We start from the raw sequence: 7,504 nt of genomic DNA on the forward strand, positions 1-7,504 counted from the left end.
TGGGCAGAGCATTCCCGACTCAGGACCTCAGTGTCCTCCTGCCCTCCAGGGGTCCCATGAGGTTTGGCAAAGCTGGGGACAGAGTGAGAAGCCTCCTCGAGGCCTTTGTCCCAGACCATGCCATGGGCTCCCAGAGAGGGGTCAGGCTCCAGGGTGGAAAGATCACTGCAGCCTTAGGCAGATCATCAGAATGGCACCTGTCATGGGTGCAGCATGGACTTGGGCAGGAGATCGATGGCCTAGGCCACTGCCCTGGGGCCTGTTGGCTCTGCTGGGAGATAAGGGCCAGGAGAGGCCAGGAACCACGGGGATAGTGCGGCAGGTAACGCTCGCCCACGCAGGCATCACAGAGTGAGAATTTGTCAGGCACACCTCGACAGGTGTTGAGTTTGGCTAATTAAAGATTTTGAGGCCCAGGAATCCAGGCCACTGCTTGCATCAGCTGCTGTGGGACACATACCTCTCTGTCCCACAGTGGAGGTCCTTGGAGCCACCAGGGACTTGAGCCCTGCTTTCTTCCCCCAATGCTCAGGGACATCAGTGGGTCTGCAGTAGTGGGCTAGCTAGCTACAGGGAGGCTGTCCTTCCCTCAGTCCTGCAGCCACATAAGCTTAGTGGAGGCACAGACCCCATAGAACTTGCTGCTGCAGCCCCCAGGTTTTCTGGTGCATGAGCAATCCTAACCTCAGCCCAGATCTCAGGGCAGAGGCAGCTGGCCTGGCCTGCAGGTCCACTGTGGTCATTCCCGGAGGCTCAGGGATGAGGGTTGCCCCCAGTTCCAGCTCAGCCATCCTTATTCCCCTCCTCGGCAGAGACAAGGGGCCCCTCCTATCCCGGCACCCCTTTGCCCATCTGCTTCTCCAGGCTTCAGATGGAGAACACCATCCTAGGACAAGCTATCAGTCAACAAGGAAACTGGATTGAATGGACCTGTCTGAATTATATGTTCTCAAGGCACGGCCCCAGGGATTGGTGGGGAGATGATTGCTGAAGTCAGGGGACTAGACATAGGGCATGCGGGAGGGTGTTCTGAACATGGGAGAGTGCTATAGCCTTATACACCCCTAGCCCCTCTTCCAGGCCCACGACTCCAGATTTTGACCTCAGTAGACCCAGGCCCCTGTCCACTACTCCTTCATTGTCCACAATAGTGGGTAAGTAGCCAGTGCCTGGTCAACACCGGGCTGGTACTGAGGCGGGTGGTGTGCAAGAGGGGGCACATCCAGAGAAAGGAAGATGGCCCAGAGCACTGATGTGTCGGCAACGCCAATCCCTCCTAGTCTAGCTCCCTGGCCCTGGTGTCTGGGGACAGTGCTTCTGTGTTCTGGGCATCCGGAAGTGTCTAGGAGGATCTGAGGGGCCCAGCTGGGGCCGGAAGTTGGACTTTCCTGTGACAGGGTACATTTTCTAGACACCCAACAGATGCGTAGAGTTGGGCCTAACCTGAGACACCTAGGCCTCCCCTCCCACCCAGGCCAGGACCCTCCTTGCTCCCCCAGGGGAAGCTGTAGCTGGAACCTCTTGGCTCAAGACTGGGCCAGAGCCAGCAACAGCCCCCTCCCCCCACTGCCAGCCTGCTGAGAGGGACGTGCAGCCCGAGGCCCAGCTGAGGCAAAGGACAGGACATCACGTGCCTGTGGCCCCCCAGGGGCAGGGGAGACCCCGAGCCAGCCAGCCCATCCTCCTCCCTCCTGACTGAGAATCCCCTGGAGGCGGCCAAATATTTGGACAGCCGGACTTCTGGCCCCAAGGAAAGCTGGAGCAGGGGCCTGGGGCAGCTCAGGACTCACTGGAGACCCTGGTGTGGGTGGCTAGAGGCAAGGTCGGCCTGGAGGAGAGGCACCATCCAATGTCAGGCAGAAGCAGAGAGGCAGAGGGAGGGAAGAGAGAGACAGGGAAAGAAGGACAGAAAGCACATACATGCAGTACGTGTGTCCACGCATACTGATCCAGACAGACAGACAGACAGGCACAGGGAGAAAGAGAAATGCAGATGGGTATAGAGGTACACAAACAGAAAAATGCACACACAGAGAGAGGTGGACAGACATTCAGACAGGGAGACCGAGAGGGAGAGACAACCAAGGAGGTGAGATGGCCAACCAGCCAGAGATAGCCAAGTGGAGAGAGACAGAGAAACAGGGAGACAGTCAGTGAAAGACAGAGAGAACCCCAGAAGGAATGAGAAGGGGAGAGGGAGCCAGAGGCCCAGGTGAGTAGGCAGCAGGCCCAGTGAGCACCGCAGGGATGGCCAGGTGGAACCCTGCAAGACCCTGCAAGAAGGCTGCCACAGCATTTGCGGGTTCCTACAAGGGCAGGTTAGGCCCCTATTAGCTGGGGGCAGGGACATCCAGGCGGTGGGACTGAGCAGGTGCATGGCCAGTCCCAGCTGGAAAGACTGCTCCCCAGTCCAGCGCTTGTCTACCCGCACAATGGAAAAGATACACAGAAGTGACGGTCAATTGAAGTGACCCCCATTCTCAGCAGCCACGCACGTGTGCAGACGTGCCGGCTGAGAGGCTGTGTACAGGACGTGGCCCGCAGAGCGGAAATTCAAAACCAAGCCACCCCAGGCCGCTGACCGGAAAGCCCCTCCTGCCCCAGCAGCTGGTCCTTCCCTTTGGCCCCCAGAAGCCCCGCCTGGTCCTCTAGAGTGCCCCCCCCCACATCTGTCTTCCTATTCAGAGTCAAAGGCCAGTCGTCCACCCACCAGACTGAAGGTGCGCAGGGCACACGGTAGGTGCTCAGTACGTGTTGTTAAGTGAATAGAATGGGTTTAAGGCCCTTGGCAAGCCCCCAGCCCATCTCAGCCCAGCTCTAAGTGGCCCCTGACCCCTGGCCATGTCTGCACTAGACCGTGTGCCTGCAGGGCTCCTATCTTACTACAGCATAGGCTGCACACCCCACCGCAGATTTCTGCACACACAGATACCAAAACCGTACCTCCCTTGCAGTCAACTACTCCCCTAAAACATGCTTTCCCCTCTGAATGAGTGTTTGTCTCCACACCCAGCCTGGACTTTCAGGGTGCACTCAGTTCAGCTCAAAAACCTTCCCTGGCCCTACCCAGAGACCTCGAACCACCCCAGGGGTCTTGTTGTGCCTCCGTTTCTCGATTTACCCAAGACTCCAAGGCCACTTGCTAGGTCAGCAGGCAGCAGGACAGGAGCAATCTGTCGTGGTCTGGTCACCTGGAGCCCTGGACTGGGGGTGTGTGTGTGTGGAGGGGGGCGTAGTGATGTGGGCCAAAAGAACCAGTACTGAAGAAAGGATGGTTTGAGAAGCCAGTGAAGACATGGGCTCAATGAGCCCAGGCAGAGTGGTTTTGAGACATACACCCACACCCTCCCCAGAGAACTGGCCCCCTGTCTCCAGCCCCCAAGGGGTCAGAGATTCTCGTTTGTGATTCCAGTCACTCCAGCCCTCTTGGATATGTGCCAGGCCTGGCCTCACCCACCCCTGATTCCTCCCACCTCTGGTGCTTCCTGCAGGAAGACTTCCAAGGTTGTGCAGAACCAACCCCTCTCAAAATGGAACTGTCCCCAGATCTCTCCAGCTTTCTATGCTCCAGACTGAGAAGCTCTGAGGCATTTTCTTCCTTTCTAGAAGGAACTGACCTCCCATGCCAGACTGCGGACTGAAGAGGAAGGGGTGGAAGGTCCAAAGGCTTCTCCCAGGGAACAGAACAGTGGCCCAAGGCCGTCATGGAAGGAAAGACAGGACCGGGGGCTGAAGGAAAGATGGGCCTGGGTCGAGGTGTCCCCCAGGGTGCAAGGTGCAAGGACCTTTGACTTAGTCCCTCTCAGACTTGTCCTAGAGCCTGTACCTGAGCTCAGGGCTCAGGTCACTGCGGGGGAGAGGGCGGATTCCCACAGGCCCCGCCCCTGGCCTCCCCCTCCCCGGGTGTAAACAAACGCACGCATTCGCTGTGGCCAATCGAAGGGGCCAATGGAGCGGGGGCGGGCTCCTGCAAACCCAGTCCTGGTCCTTTCCCTCTGCCCTACGCGCGGCGCCCGCTCTCACACCCCCACCGGGCAATGAGGCGGCAAGGAGCGCGCACAGAGCCCCGCCCTCGGGCCAGAGAGCCACACGCGCCCTGTGCCCGCCGTGCCCGCTGGCCCGGCTGCAAATGGCACGAGCTGCGGGACCAACGTGTGCCCCGCGGCCCCTCAGGCAGCCTGGCCCGATCTGCCCTCAAGCCCCTGCCCAACGCGGCCGGGATAAATATACCCAGACTCCTGGCGTGCCAGCCGGGCAGATTTGCCTGTCAGGCGCCCGTCGGGGCAGCGCTCCAGGGCCCGCTCCCGGCCCCTCTTGGGCCCCCCTCCGGGACCCTCTCCAGCTAGTCCCCGCGCGTCCTGCCTCGGGAAGCCCCTCGCGCACCGCCCCGAGCCCGGACAAGGCGTCCTGCGGCCCCAGCCCCGAGTGCGGCTGACCTGCTGTCCCGCCGGGCCCTGCCGACAGGCCCCGAGGCGACGAGGTGCCTCTCCCGGGTTACCAGCTCCATCTCGGAGCTGAGTCCTGCCTGGCGGGTCCCCGGACCCGAGCCCAGATCGCGCGGGGCTCTGGCTCGCTGGAGGCTGGGGGGGGGGCCCTGCCCGGGGCAGGGCGGGCGAGGGGAGCTGCCTGGAGCCCGGCTACGGACGGGAGGGTGCACAGTAGGGCTCTGCCCGCCCGGTGCCCTGGGCTGGGGTCGGCGCCCCCAGCGGTACCTGGCCCGGCGGGTGGGGGACGCACGGAGCTCCGCTCTGGCTGGCGCTGTCCGCTCTGCTCCCGGCTGAGCGCAGCGGCGGGGGATGAAGGGCGCCCGGCCCCGCCCCTGGCCCGCCCCCGGCCCGCCAATCCCAGGCGGCGGGCGGGAGGAGGGGCTGGTCTGGGGAGAGGCGGAGGGCCCCCCTCCCCCGCCCGCCTGCAGCAAAGTGGCAGCCCGAGCGCCAAAGAGCCCCTAGGTGGGGGAGCAGTTGCTCCAGGAGGGGCTCAGTTGAGTCCTGGGGGAGGAACGCTTCAGTCCAGAGCAGATTGTCTCCGAGTGCCCCCTTAGCCTCTGAAATGCTCTGCGCTCACTTCCCTGGAAGCCAGAAGAGAACGGAGGAATGCTTAACTTCGGTGAAGGGTGCTCTCAGTGGGGAACTTTCAGATATCAGTCAGACACAAAATGTCTTTTCTGCCTGCCTCACCCTTCCCAAGCAGAGGTGGGATAGCGGTGAGGACGGGGCCGGGCGGGGCGGGGCGGGGGGGCGTGGGAAGCGGGGAGGCTAACTGCATCAATTCTTCTGTCTTCACCCCAGGTATTCAGAAGAGATTGAGGCTGGGACACACAGGGGCAGGGCCAGTGAGACAGGAGGGGAGCATGGCTGGGCTTGTGCTGAGCCTCGCTGGGCTCTCCCTGGCCATGTCCCCCATTTCCTTATTTCTAAGGAGTAAGAGACAGCTGTGTCTGACCATGGGAAGTGGGGACCAGGACTTAGTGGGGGGGAGGAGTTTTAGGCTGTCCTGTTCTTGGCTGGGGGGCTCCTATCCCACCCCTACCTGCCTCCCACCCAAGGCCTTGGTGCTCAGAGGTGGGTGGTCGGTGTTAAGTCCCCCCAGGCCTAGCCAGCAGGGAGCTGGGAAAGGCCTTGACCTTGGGGGTGAGCTGGGGGGGTTCCCAGAACAGCTGTGTCCCTTGCTTCTCAGCCACTGGCTCTGATCCGATTAATTCCATGGCCTCTGCTGTTCCTAGCCAAGCTGGATGTCTCTGTGTCATGTCTGCCCCCCCTCCTGGTATCAGGGGAATGCCCTCAGAGGACAGGTCTAGCCTCTCCCCTGCCCTGGGCTGGGAGTCAGGACTCCTGGATTCTCTTCCTACTGACTCACCAGAGCCAAGCCCTAGCCTATCTCAGTTTCCCCTTGTGTCACAGGGAAAAGGCCCTGTCCTCTCCCCTGGCCTGAGGGGAGTGGATGAAGGGGAAGATGTGAGCCGAGGGAGGAGACTCAGCTTTGGCTGGGAGTGCCAGGGAGCTGGGAGGGCTAAAGAGAAAGGCACTGTGATGGTGGCAATCCCTCAAACCACCCAACCTCCTGCCCTGCTAATGGCTGAAAAATAGAAAGGGACTGGCTTTCCCTCCTGATCTGGGGCTAGCGTAATCCCCAGATCAGAGCTTACCTTGGTCATGAGGGACCCTAAGTCTCTCACCCTCCAAAGGGGCTTGAAGACTGCCCACTGGGTAGTCAGTAGGAGAGGTACTGACCAGGGTCCACCCCCCCCCCCCACCTCCCGGCTACATATATCCTGGATGCTCACTGAAGCCATTTGCAAAGGGCTGAGGGCTCCCACTGGCAGTCCCTGAGGGGCCAGGCCTGGCATCAACCCAGCATGTGGGTATTGGGGTCCTCAATCCTGACTGGAGGGAGCTGGGCTGGGCTGCTGTGGGTGGCCTGAGGCAGCATGATGTGGGGTCCCTGGGCCAGACCAGTTGTGGCCAGGAGGGGGAGGGGCTGCTTGTTTGTCGATGCTAGGTCTGGGCCCCAGCCAGGGCAAACACAACCCGGAGGCCTTTCCCCGCCACCTGCCGAATCTCCCAGCGCAGCCTGTGGCGGCAGGACAGGGGGCAGTCGGGATGGGACTCAGAGCTGCCGGGCGCCTTCTCCCCGGGGACCGGAGGGAATGTCCATCCATGTAACACAGTGGGGGGGGGCAGCCACCTGGTGTAGAGGGGAGGGGGCTTTATCTCAGCTCTCAGCACAGACCCCACCAGTACTCCCCCATCTGCAGAAACTGAGACACAGGCCCAAGGGGCTGCCAGACACGTGAAACAGAACTTAGGGTCCCAGCATCGCTCAGACTCTCCTTCCAGGGTCCTGGCAGCCCTTTGCTCTCCTCCTCCCTCTTCAATCATGTCCTCTCAGTCTCCAGCTAGGGGCCCCCTCTCACCACGTCACCACCTCCCCTGGCATGTCATCCACACGGTGCCCCAACACCCTTCTCCGACAGTGAGACCCCATCTTCACCTCCAGCCCAGTCCGTCCCCAGAGCCCAGCATCTGCACACACTGACGCCTCAGATACTCTGTGGGGCCCTGCCTCACCCTCAGCCAGCCTCCCTGACATCCTCTCAACCTGCTTCTTCTCCCAGTTGGCGCCCCCCCCACCGTACCTGGCTGGCCACACATGTTGCCGTTGTTCTCAGAACACACCAGCCCCTTCCCCTCCCTGGCCTTCTTTCCCCCTGGTTGCCCACCCTGTCCCACCTCCTCAGCAGGCTCCTACTTGTCCCTCAACACCCGCATAGAAGATGACCTCTGAATACCCTGGCCGGCTCTTCCGGTACTTCGTGTGGGCCACTCTTGCCATCCCGCCACACAGCCTCAGTGTCTCCAGGTGCTCCCTCTGGGTCGTCCAGGTGGGAAAGCTCCTGCCAGTTTGGAGGCCGAGAATCCGGAAAAGCCTGATGGAGAAGCAACCTGTGGGCTTGGCTCTGCCGAGGGGAAGAAAGGCACGTGCCAGGTTGGGGAAGAGAAAGGGC

Source organism: Eumetopias jubatus, unplaced genomic scaffold (genome assembly GCF_037043125.1).
Source record: "Eumetopias jubatus isolate StellerSeaLion01/CBP00866 unplaced genomic scaffold, mEumJub1_p1.0 scaffold_1, whole genome shotgun sequence".
Classification (NCBI taxonomy): domain Eukaryota; kingdom Metazoa; phylum Chordata; class Mammalia; order Carnivora; family Otariidae; genus Eumetopias; species Eumetopias jubatus.